The sequence below is a fragment of the Strix aluco genome, chromosome 21 (assembly GCF_031877795.1).
Source record: "Strix aluco isolate bStrAlu1 chromosome 21, bStrAlu1.hap1, whole genome shotgun sequence".
Lineage (NCBI taxonomy): Eukaryota > Metazoa > Chordata > Aves > Strigiformes > Strigidae > Strix > Strix aluco.
Window position 1 is genome coordinate 2,179,433 of NC_133951.1, and position 13,231 is coordinate 2,192,663.

At 45.2% G+C, this 13,231-nt stretch overlaps 1 long non-coding RNA gene across 1 annotated transcript; it reads left to right on the forward strand.

Annotated features, from left to right (window-relative positions):
- Nucleotides 1-272: 272 nt before the first annotated feature.
- Nucleotides 273-12,133, forward strand: LOC141933235 (uncharacterized). Its single transcript, XR_012626045.1, has 3 exons — nt 273-367; nt 458-704; nt 12,006-12,133. It is a non-coding gene; the product is annotated as an uncharacterized LOC141933235 (long non-coding RNA).
- The last annotated feature ends 1,098 nt before the right edge of the window (nt 12,134-13,231 follow it).

Sequence of the window (13,231 nt, forward strand, 5' to 3'; positions counted from 1 at the left end):
CTACCAGCTCCGCAGCCTGTGTGTCGCGGTGTAACACAAGAGGTGGTTTCACAAAAATAGGCTGATCTAGAAGTGAATTAGGAGTTTTATTTGTTTCTTACCAGCTTAGATGAGGATTTCTGGAAGAACCAATGAACCGAGGACTGAATTTTCTGAAAATCTTTTTATTTATTAAAGTGTTCCAGATACAGATTAATTCACTTAGCTTCATATTGATTCCTTCACCTGCTCAGAGATGAGAAGCGCATCCACGCAGACAAGCGGCTCAGCAGGTTCCTCTCATCGCTGCGTCTCCTGGGAGCCCGTTTTAAGGAACGTCTCTGGACCATTTGTGCAGCCACTTAACTCGGTTTAGAAACGTACGGAGGTAAATCAACACAAATCCCACTAGTGTGCACGTTTTAAAATCAAGTTACATGTCTTAAATCACTTCAGGCTTTATCCTTTCGTAATCTAGCCTGTTGCTGCGGCGTGCTGGGAGCAGCAGGGAGTCCCACGGCACACTAACCCCGGCGGTTAACGTCAGTGTGTGCAGCACAGCTCTGTCCCCTGTCAACCCACACCATCACCAGGAGGTATTGATGCTTTCCACGGACTAAGGAGAGACCTGAGACTAGGTGCGATGTTCAGAAGGTGACATCAGGAGACATGAACCCCTCCTGAGACTTGTGCCTGCAGGTTGCTGGGCCAGCCTGTCCCCACTGGTAAGCTTATGTCCTAATGGACCAAGACTCCTTTTCCCTTTCCACCCCCTGTGGCTGTTAATTCATGTCATGATTTGGCTCTGAAAGTCCCAAAATGTTTTTAGACTCCTGAATATTTTCAACAATTCACCTAGACACTTGGAAACAGTAGGGAAAATGAACAGGAGCATGTGAATGAATGTGATTAACGGGTCATGGTTATTCCCAGCTCCTTCTCTTAAATATAATTAGTTCATTACAATACATCCACATTACAGAACTTCTATAAACAAGTGTTAACGTCTGTCTACTCAGACTCTTTAAAGTCCAGATCTTGGAGAGGAAAAAAGATTTGGAATGGAGAAAAATAGCAATTAGAGTTAAATGGCAAAATGGAGAGTTAATGTGTAGGGAGCAAAACTCCTTTTAGTGGAAAATGTTTTTTATGTTAACTTTTGTAAGAAAACAGTTTTCCATACTTGTCAGGCTTGACAGTTAAAGTTAATGGTGTTAAAAAACAGAGTACTGAAAAATGTTCCCTTCAGTGTAAAAGATTTATTCAATGAGAGTTTGCTTGAAAAGTTATTTTGGCTAACAGTGCTGGCTTTTGCCTAATGCTTGGAACAAAGATCCTTGCTGTGTAACCAGGATGGGGACAGCCCCAAATTCATGATTTCCCGATTAAGATGACATGACCTATTTTCTTGTATTGTTGACCTATTGTTGACCCCTTTTTTAAAAGAATGCCACCCTTCAAATGCCTTTTTTTTTCACCCCTTCTGGAAAAACACATAGAGCAAATGCTGATCTCACTTCTGTCTGGAGTAAAGCTTGGTACGTGCTGGGATGCTCAGAGACAGAATTTGTGAGTTAATCTGAGCTGAAAACGGACTGAAAAATGTGTTGAATTGTTTCTACCTATTACATGCTACTTAGCAAGGTAGTTACGCACTGAAATTTCTCATGTCATATTTGTATGGACAAAAAAGGCTGCCCAAGGGCAGAGCTGGCTCTCCCTTTGCTGCGGTGGAGGTGGTGGTTTGTGAAGGACTTGAGCAGTTACAGCAGGGGCATGGCTGGGTGCTCTGGGGCTCTTTACTGGCTGAACTGGCTGCCTGGAAACATACTTGGAGAGAAGGGATTTTTCACAGCTGTCCACCTAACCTACAGACACAAAGGTGCTTGAACTGGCAACCTATTTGCTCCTTGCTCATCCCAGTACTTTTAAAAAATTGACACTTTTTTTTTTTTTTTAAAGCCTGATCCAAAGTAGATAGAAGTTGAGGGCAGTTTCCCTCTTAACATCAGAGGGGTTTGTCTCTTGAAGCATTTGCTGGATTTTCATCTACTTATGATAATGATAAAGTAGATATCACTTCACTTTCTGGTTTCCTGGAATTAGGCTGTGGGGCCACATGTGTGTGTTTTGTTCTGGCTGTGGCCCATGTTCTTCTAAAGCAAAGGCTCATGAATGGTCTCTTGAAATCTGTCTGCCCATTGCCCCCTTTTTCACCCTCCTGATTTAGTGCTACTCTTTATAATCTGGACCTCTCAAAATCTCTGAATTCTACCTATCGAAAATCCTTGTAAATACAGAGTTAGTGTAGATTGGCAGAGCTCCACTGGCCTCCATGAAAAGCTGGTTGGCACCATTTGGGAATCTAGCCTGGTGCTTAGAATAAATCCATCAAGACTTACTCCAGAGAGGCAGAGCTTAAAGTCAATAGTGTTAAAGCTCTGGTTTGGAGCCCACCCATGTCAGAAATTATATTTTCCTGAACTACTACTGAACAAGACTTCATTGCATGTCTTTTTCAGAAGAAAGCCAAACATGTCCTGAGGCCTCTGATGTTCTCTAAGCACACGTATATACAGGTGCTGTATTTAATACACAATTCTGGAATTGTTGCTCCCTCTAGCCCTTCCATTTGTCTTACCCTGTTTGGATCCTGGAGAGTCCAGGAACTGAGAATCTTGTGCCAGTTACTGGTGTACAGTTACAAGTGTCCCAGAGGCACCTCCTCTCTGCAGAATGGTCCTTACTGCCCCACGTGCAGGTAGAGGATGCTGCCAGACCCTGGGCGCTCTCTTATCCAAGTCCTTTGCTCTTTTCCCACCTACGCTCTGGCTCTTGCGGTGTCCTGCAGCTGCCAGGATGATAGCACAGATGTGCTTACAGATTGCTCTTCAGGAAAGGGTGCAAACAGAAAACAGATCATGGAGTCCTCCCTGTAAACATCTGCAAGTGCAATGTGTGCTTGGTTTAAACATTTCCCAGTGATGTTTTTAATCCTTTGGTAAATCAAACCCTGAATGATACCCCTGTGACCCCAGTGATGTGTGGGCTGAGGGGAAGCAATATCTGGAAGCTTTTGGAAGTGTAGAGTTTCGGCATGGGCGTTTGTAGCGAAAGGTTTGGAAAGCAGAGTTAGAGCCTCTCACCCTCCTTCAGCTACACCTCTTTGGAGACACAGTAATGATGTTGCTCAGATGGATTCTGGGATCAGCACCAGTGCAGCAGCAGATTAGACCTAGGGAAGAATGTTGATTACGTCCCCCTTCTTCATGTCTGTCCACCAGAGGCTTTGTTAATGTTACAACTGAGTCAGATTTCCCTGACCTGGGAGATGGATGTGTTTTTCCTGGAGAAAATTCTGCATTCCTCACACTGTGAGTTCTGAGGAGCCACATTTACCAGTGCGAGGGGCTGGGGAAAGCAAGGAGGTGGCAAGATCCATGTGGATAAAGTCATTAAATTGCTACTTAAGATACTTCTTGAAGAGTGGTGGAAGATTATCAGATGGACGAGGATTTGAGCAAAAATGTTCACAACATGGTTCCCAGAATGGTTCCTAAATTCAGCTTTAGGTCTTGTATTAAAAGAAGCCTGATTTCTACTGGCACTGAAAAACTGTGTCTTTGAATTGCAAGTGCTTCTGGTGCAGAGTGCCTGAATGCCCAGAGATGGAGTCAGAGCCTAACTTTGTGCTCTTATAATTCAGACCCAGGCACCAGATGATCATTTTCTGCAAACTATTTTGCTCATGGATGTTTTCACTGGGATGAAAGCTTTCTAGCAAGATTGATTTCAAGTTACCCTCCTACTTATCCTCTATGCCAGTAGCCCTTAGGACAAATAAAACTAACCCCAAAATGAACTAACTTCCTTGCCCATACAGAGTTTTCCGTTTAGTTCAATTTATGAGTATGGATTTTGACTGATTATTATTGTGCCTGACTGGGTACAGAGCCATCTGCCTTGTGTTATGTTTCCATGTGCTGCCTCTTCAGCCAGACTTCAGATGGTTGTTCTGGCAGGAGAAGACCAGGTTCTCAATTACATGGTAGTAACAAATGGATTTTTAAATGGAAGGAAATTATATTGTTATCTATTTGGAAGCAACACTGCAGTACCCTGTGTGGAAAGGAAAAAGGTGCCCAGTGTGTTTATTATTATTATAACCCATCATCTTCTGTTAAAAGTAGAGGTGGCCTTCGAAAGAGTCCAAACTGCAGGGAATTTAGCTTTTTTTCCCAGAAATATGTTTGCTTTTAATGACATTTTCATCTATAAAAGCTAAAAATAACATGCCTCATTAAGTTCAAAGCACTCTGGGACACAGTTTGCTCTTTCTGGCTGAAAAGTTGAAATTTTCCCCAGAGAGGATCACATTTTCTGTTGAGTTTGGTGTTTTGTCTGCCTGCCTGCCACAGTTTTGCGTGGCTATGGAAAACGCAGGGGAGTTGTGAAGCACCATTCACAAACCCAGGGCCTTGGAGGAGCTGAAGTCTCATTCCTGAATGGAGAGAAGTTGTTGCTGTCTCCTCCATGTCCCAGGAGGACAGTGAATGCTGCCAGTGCAGCTGATAGGAGCATTCAGGCCAGTCATGCTGGTCTGTACCTGGGCTTTTCAAACCTTCGGTTTCATGAGATGTTTCTAGTTGCAGTCTAGCAGACGTTGTATAGCAAAAGGCACTGAGAAACCCCCCTCTTATTGTTTTGATTTGGGAAGGGAGGGAATGGCTAAAAACGCAACCGTATCAAACGTCCGTGGCAGTTCACCATACAGTGCTGCCGCTTGGTCCTCAGTACAGGCAAGAAGTTTTCCTCTATATATGATCTCATCTAGATTGTTCCTAGAATTATGTCTGAGCAGGAAAAGAGATGGGGTGCAGCCCAGCATGCCATGGCTTAGTAAATGGTGTTGCTTAATAAATGGTGTCAGATGTGCGTGGTGCGAAGAAGTCAGGATGTGAGTGCGGGGCTGGCCTGGCCGCAGCCCAGGAGCGGCGTGGAGGACAGGATGCTCGAGCGCTGGGCGGGAGGCCGAGCGGAAAACTGGTGACTTGGAGAAAAGATGATTAATGGAGCCTATGTGGTTCCTACTGAGAACAGTCAAGGCTGAGCTGAGGGCCTGCAGAAAGGGCTCGGGTTGCAGAGCATGAGGCTGGCAGGGGCTCCAGTAAGTGGGGAGGTGGGAGGAGGTGAGTTTTTGTGTTCACAACAGATGAGGAGGTCAACAGCAAGGAAAGTGCTGAACCGCACTGACCTGCTGCCACCTCCTGTCTTGGGACGGGCTGAAAGTGTAGAAAAAGCAGTGACATCTGAGAATGGGAAAGCCTGAGCAATGTTGGTAATAAATTCTGATGTGGCATCACCTGTGTACTGTTTCCAAACAGGAGGAGAGACCCACTGTGCTTCATGCTGTACATGCAGGTAGCAAAGAGGCATCATCTGTCCTGAAAAGTTCACAGGCTAAATAAACCTCACATCCTTAAGTGCTCCGTAAGTGTTTTGGAGCAGCTGCAGCCAGGCTAGCGAGTGTTATGCTTGGGATCCAAGCTTAGCTGGTACAAGGCAGCTCTGGTCTGGGAGCTGATGTATTTTGCGCTGAGGAGTGACTGTGGCACTGTGCACAGGTTAGTAATGCCTGTAGTAGCACTGATACACATCTTCCAGACAATCTTCAGTTTAAATCCTCACCTTAGTTTCTACCCAGAGCTTAGTTGGATACACCTGGCCTCAGACTGAACCAGAGCAGATTCACTGTCATTTACTGAGATGCATTTGAGTTGCATCCATTTTCTGGTCTCTTACTGATTGTTTTAAGACAGTTGCAGATGGAGTTCAGTGCAGGTTACCTGTCTTCTGGAGAGCAGTAAAAGCTCTGTGGTATTTTACACAGGAGAAATCTCAGCCCTTCCCTTCTTATTGCAACAACTGGATGTGTTTTTAGAATGTTAAGATGTGTTTTAATTAATTTAAAGTCAAATGATAATTGTAGGGGGGTGATTTTGCTATTGATGCGCTCTTCAGTATTTTCTCCATTTTCAGTGTGAGTTCCTGCTCCGTTGAGGAGCAGAGTCTTTCTCAGTGCTGCTCCAGAGCAGTGAGTTTTTTAAATGCTGATCTGTTTTAGGCTGCATGTGGTGACTAGACAGAGAAAAATATAAAAATAAACAGCGGGAGTGATTTGTGAGGGGCATCTGCCACATAACAGTTAGTTGGTGATAGTTAGTTGCATGACATCTTTGCCTGCATAATTAGGCACTTGTTTGCCCAGGGAGCCCCACAGCCCTTTTTCAATTTTATGAAAGATTGTGTATGGTTTTGAAGTGTTTTTGCAGCTGATCCATCTGAAATCCCATCAGGTTAAAGGAAAAGAAAAGCCACGTTTGCTGGATTATGGTTTCCAGATCCTCCAACTTCTGGAGTGGGCAGGGACGGGAGTGGAGAAGGAATCACGACTTGAGCAATTAATCTCATTGTAGCTTGGACAACCCTTGTCACAGGCTGACAGTGATTTATGAACAAGGCTTTAATATTTTTCTACTCTGACTTGTGCAGGAGCAAGGTTAGATCTGCCCCAGTGTAAACTGGCGTCGTTCCGTGGGGGCTGATGGTCTATCAGCCTTTCTGAGGGCAATGCATTGCCTCCTGTCATCATTGGGAGACCTGAGTAATGAGGTTGGTCCACTGTCCTTCCTTCAGCGGGGATGTGTATTTTGAGGTATACAGCAAGATCTAGAGCTGTTCTCATCGCTGACTGCCTCTGAGCAAGTGACCGAGCTGAAGTCAGTGAGGTTCCTCAGCTGTGGAGAAGAACATGGTGAGTCGTACAAAGCCATGGGTGTTCCCGGTGATGTGGGGTCCTTCCCAGCCTGCTCTGCCGGGCTTCGAATGACTTCTGCAGCCTTTTGCCAGACAGAAGGAGCTGAGGAAGGAAACCCTTCTTTCAGACTGCTTCCTCCCCACCTGCACAGGTACTTTTGCCACAGCTCAACACTGTAAATCAAAACATTTGCTGTACATTTGGCCCATAGTTCATGTTATCTTCAGCCAACAGGCTGCTGGTAAGCCAAGCACAAGGCCCTAGAAGCTTAGGGGGTTGGTGTTGGTACCCACTAGTGGCATAGAGAGGAGCTGCCGGAGCCTCCAGAAATACCACGTGGATGTTGGGCAACCAGCTTCCTGGTGCCAGGAAAGGGGTTGATAAGGTAAGTCAGGCCTCCTTTCCATGTAATCTGCATACATGCATGCAGTCATTTGAGAGGTTTTTTTAAAAAGGAAAAAGACTCAGGTCTCTTTTTTGACCCCATTCAGAGTGAATTTTGCTCAGTTGTTCAGTTTGAAAGTAGGTGGACAAGAAGATGTTCATGGTGCTGAGCGTTAAAGACTAGATGTGAGACTGAAGAACAGAGCTGGGTTTCATTCTTCATCCACCTCTAAATTCAGGTTTAGAGCTTTCTTCAGATCATCACAGCTGCTGCTGGGACAGTGCCTGGTCTAATTTCACTTTTCTCAGCCATTTTGAAATTCAAGATTGCTGAAGTTTCCTGCTAAAATGCAAACAGCTTCTTTGCCTCTAATCTCCTTCGTTCCCTGAAGCTGCCCTTGTCTCCATCTTTCATCCAAATCCAGACAGAGGCTTCCACAAGGTTTTAAGCAGCCTTGTGAACATTTCCCCAGATGATTTTCATTTCCGCTTGCCTCTGCCCTTCTTCAGTCTAACTAGGAGCTGAGGTTTCAAAATACCTTGAGGAAAGGCTATTCTTGTGGTTTTTCTACATGCTTCAGAGAAAGACATACAGAACATTTCTTGAGGGCCCGGCTTTGGGGGATTTTCAGTCTTGTTTTCCAGATCTTGCAGCTTTAGACAAGTTATCAAAATGTAGATGCTGAACTGAATTACTGAACTTCTTGAAGATTTCCTGTCACTAATAATGTATTTGGCCATCAAACTTGGGATTGCTACGGTTTTTTGTGGGTCAAAAAAACCCTGTCTCAGCTCTGATGCAGTGCAGTGTCCTGTCGAAGCCAAAGGACAGATGTCATTCAGAGGCGAAGTTAAGTCAGTCCTGGCCACATTCAAAAATCCTAACCACAGTTAAGTCTGTTGTAACTTTTCTGCCAAAACTTTTCTTTGATTTAAGAAGAAAAAAAAGGAAAAGGGAAAAAAAAAGTATTTTAATTAAATACAAATTTCTGTGGAATGTATCTGCCGTTTTCTAAAAGCATCCATGCTTTATCAGTAACTCAAAGCCAGAACATCATGGCTGAACAAAACTGTTTACATTTGAAAGCTTTTCAGTTGAAAATGTGTATGTTTTGGAATTGAAAATCCTTTTTTATAGCTTTCATTTTTATGGGAACACTGGAAAATTTCTGCTTTGGGGAAGGCCTATTCTGACTAGTAAGCTTTTTATTCTCAGAAGCCAAGTACTGTTTTCTCAAACAGACATTTCTACATTTTTTCCTCATGTCTCTTTCTTCCCTTTTACTGCTCAGACCACTTCCCTTGACTTGCTTAACTCTCCTTGAAAACCAATATGAGAAATGGAGTTTTGTGTTACTGTTGCCCAGCTCGCTGTTTTGGGGCAGTGAAACAACCATCCTGGATAGCACTGTGGACTGATTGCAGCCACAATAATGCAAGGTTTGCAGTGGGAGCTATTTGAAAGGTTATTTTCAGGACTGAGATATATACCAGCACTTTATCCACCTGAGCCTAGCCTCTGCTGAATGATAAGGTGCTATGGGCAGGGCAAGCATGGATGATTTTAATCTAAACGGGCATGAGAAGATGAGAGGCCAAATGCTGAGTGGATTTAATCATCTGACAAGTGCAATGATTAAACTTAAATATTTTGTATTCAGTCCCAGGGTGGAATTTCTGCATAGAAGTGAGGCCATCAGCCATGGGCATTTATTTTCTGGCGACCGTGGCCATGATGTGTGCAGCCAGCTAAGAAGTTCTGGTTATGCGTAAAGCTGTAAGTAATGACAGATGATGAGTTGTTAAATAAGTTTATAACTTGTCAGGTGCAGAAAGGTGCTTCCAGCCTGAAGTGTGGCCTCCCCTTCCCTGGAGAGCCACAGTGGGTTGGGGACATGTGTGGCTCTCCAGAAATTGTGTGATTTTGTGTTGTGAAATGCTGATGCATTTGCTGTCTGCAGGCTGGGGGTCTTTCCCTACTGCTCTCGGCTCCTTTCCCTTTAGAACTACTGCTTATGGGGTCTTTTTTTGGTAGAAAGTCAGACTGGTGTCTTGTGCACTGGAAGATGATGTGAAGGGAAGATAGCAGAACCAGACTGCACACCTGTGTGGGACATTTGTATCCTGGATCTGGCCTCTTGCATTTCTTGCACGCGAGTTTAGCTTCCAACCCAGATCCAGGTCAAAGCAGGGAATGAAACAAAATTTCCAGGTGACTTCAGTAGCCTCACACAATCTTATCTCCCAGCCTGACCTGGTCAAAGCGGCAGGTTTCTGGTTGTACTGGATGGTGGGTCTGGATCAGGCCCACCCTCCTCTGAATGGCACGGCAGGGAGATCAGGTCTCTCCTGACACTCCTACCTGTCCATGGGGAGTTGCTGGGAGCTGGATGCTGGTGAGTGGAGAACAGGCTTCAAGGCTGTGTTAAATTTTTAGGGTCTCATAAGCAGCAGTTGGCACCAAATGTGGCAGGAAAAGTAGTGTGGGATTAATTGATGGGGTGCCATGGCTATTTCCTTACCGTTGAACGCCCGTTGTTTTGAGCTTAGTAATGGCATTCTAATACGCATTTTATGTGAAAGAAATACATCACTTGTTTATGCATCTCACCACTTAAAGTTCAGTATGGGAAGGGTATTTCTTCTCTCCACCTCTGGATGTTTAACTGCTTAATAATAATAGTTCGCATTAAAAGTTCATAACATTTTATCTGTAATAGCAAGACATTTACCTTTTGCCTGCAATACACTGGTGAATTTACATACTACATACCTGGGTGCAACGCTGATGACGATAGAAAATGTTAGCCTGACTTAAACCAAATTAGACACTTCTCCACAAGCATTCAGCTAGTTTCCTTTATATGGGAGGCAGCAAACAATAATATAGATACAGAAGGAGAAGACAGAACAGGTAGAAGACATTGGAAGTAACATACAGTGTGCAAGTATGTGTGAAATACTGTAGATTCAAGCTTTAGCAGTGCTGCTGGGCACAGAGTCCTTCCAGAGCCTCTCCTTTGAGTGCTTAGCAAACACCCGTCAAACAATGCTGGTGCTCAGTGTTCAGCAGACAATGTGGGGAAAGCTTGACAAACGTGATTTGTTAGAGCAGAAACTGTAGAAAGTCTGGGCCATGAAAAATATAAGCCTAATACCAATTATTTATGGTGTGCTGGGATTTCCTGATGGGGTATTTCAGGAGTGCTGTGTGAGCTGGCTTGGTTAAAGACCTTCCTGAAACTGTGTCAATGAGCTTCTCTAAATCCTGAGAAGGATGAAAAAGTCCAAAGTCACTGATGCTGCCTCTGAAGTTGGACTTGCATCCACTGGATTTGGGATGGTATCCCAGTCCGAACCTGGGAAAAGAAAGGCTACCAGTGCAAGTGCCCAGTCAGCCCCAGGGCTTGCAGTGGAATGTCAGGGTGGAAATGGTTTTATTTAAAAGATAAAACATATTGTACAAATCTTACGGAATGCTTAAATATGCTCCCAAATCTGTGGTGTCCGTATTGGCTGTGGAAGCCCAGCTGCAGCCATCCTGAATCAATTAATCAAGTCCTCCTCGTTCATAGCTAGACTCAAACCCCCACCACCTTTAAGGAAAAAAGTGGTGTGATGCACTGGATGCTTCCTGCTTGATAATATCAGGCAGCCTTTTCACCATCTCCCTGAGAAGCAGCAGTTGCTGCCTCCACATGACAGGAGAAAAGTATGTTTTAAAGAGCAATATTAATAATAATAGCAACATTAAAGTGTGGGGAAGGATTACAAAGGTAATTCCGAGATCTTGCTCAGTAATGCAGGCTATTAACAAAAGATAATCACCTTTAAGTCAGTCACCTTTAGCCCTGGAGTAAAATGGAGGCACAATTATTCAGTGCAGTACAAAAGTAATTTAAATAGAGATGGATGAACCGTTGGCTCTCTCAGTTCTTGCTTGGGAAATCAGCCAGGGCCAAGTCCTAAAGGGAGGAAAATGTGATGAAAAAAAGGCAGCAGTAAGTAAATAATTCCTGGTGTCCTTCTCTGTTTTTCCACTGAAGCCGAAGTTGTTCTCCCTTTGGAGTGTAAAAAGGAAAAGGGGGAAAAATAAGAGAATTGTATTGAAAAGCAGTTCCTCGTGTTCCTTTTATGAGTAGCTCTTCGGAGGCTCTTACACTCCAGACTGCCATAAAAGCTCTAGATCCATGCCCTGTGTCAGAGCGTGGGGTTTTGCCATCAGAAACCACAGGGCCATGTGGCTTCATCGTTTCTGTCGCTCTGGGTGCATGGCTGAAGGGTGAGGCGGGGTGAGCTTCGTATGGAAAAGGTACTCTGTCTACTGAAAGAGGGTCAGGACTGGACGAAATTGTTATCAGCATGACGAAAAAGAGATGGGCACAGGGTTTATGTGCATAGCAAACCTTTCTATGCTGGAAACAGGAGTCTCTTTCTTTGCAGCAACTGCTGTGTGATCCCTTCCCTTGTGTCCGTATCCTGCCTTCTTCCCGGAAAGTGGCCTGTGGTTGGTGGAGTGCAAGGGCTTGTTAGTTTTTGTAGAGATGCTTCTGAGTGCTACCTTGCTGGCTTTGTTTGTTTAAAAGGGTCATTGGAGTTTTATGCTGGGAAGAAGGAGCGTATGGACTCTGGAAGCAGTCATGAGACTGCAAAAGTGACATTGAAAGGTCTTCCAAGCTGCAAAGACAAGCAGTTGGGGCCCTTGGAAATGCCTGAGGCAGGGCTGTAGCCGCTCGTGAGTCCTCTGGACAAGCTGACACTGACTTACCATCTGAGCTTGCATTCAACACGCTCTTAAAATTCCCACTGATTTTCCTTCCTACAGAAAGAAGCACTGGAGCTGAGCATCCAGAAGCCATCCGTTGTCTTTGCATTGCCTCCGTGAGCAGCAGCAGGGATGACAGGCAGGCAGCAAGGTGAAGAAAGTCCCAGTGAGCCTTGCGACACGTGGCTCAGCCTGACCCTTGCTCTGGAGCAGTTGAGGACGTCCGGGAGAGATTAGCAGGTATGAGAAATTACAAACAGAATAAAGTTTTTGGAAACAACCTGAGAGTTACCATGAGAGGCATTGTTAGTGGCTGCTAATCCGCAGAGCGGAGGGAGGAGAAGATCCAGTCCAGCCCAGTATAGAGTGGAATAAATTCCGTGTTTCTGTTTTATGTCCTGTCTGTGCAAGCGAGGGGCCTTGTGCGCTCATTCCTGCAGCATTCCCGTGTGGTTCTGTCTGGATTGCTGCCTGCTTTGGCTTTATAAACAACATGGTAGGAGCTCAGTGTGTGATTATTCTGAGATATTATCGCAGTGTTAGCTCTGGTTACTCGTTTTCCATTGCACAGCTCATGTGCAGGCTCCTTACCAAAGGCTCCTGACCTGGTGGCCTGCCTGGGTCTAACCTGTGTGATGGGGCAGCCCCAAAATCCTGGTTTGTAGAGTGTTGCTACTGGATGCAACCCTCTGTGTCCCAGAGTATGGGCTTGTGTGAGAGCAGTGCTGCTGTGGGAGTCCTTCTGAAGAGTTTGAAGGACATGGGAGAGCCTGTGAATGTCCACCAAGGGACACCTTGCGTTGCAATTGCTGAGCACTGCCAGGGGACTGTCAGGATCAGTGTGGAGTTAGCACAGAAGAGACCTCACCGTGTGCTGGTGAGTGGTGTGTAGGAGAACGCAGGGAACTGGGATCAGCTTTTGCAAGCAGAGACCTCTGATGGCAGTGCTGTTAGTTGGGGTTTTGTCTGTACCTTTGGAGGCAGTGCCTCTGGGTGAGACACAGCTTTACGGGAGGCTAGCAAGGGGTAGCGCAGCGAGCAGAGGGAGGGATGGGATCTGTCCCTGCCTGTCGCACAGCTCAGTAAATCAGAGGAGGGCTGCTCTGCGACCGGGAGTCCAGCGCTGTCTAGAAATTCCCCGTACATCCATCACCATCTGCACCATTGGGGAGTCTGAACCTTGGGCTTCCAACCAGAGAGGTAAACATTTAGGACCCAAACCTACGATGACAATAACCAGAGCAGAAACCTTTCCATCCCGTTGCTGGTTGAGCCTGGTTTAGGCA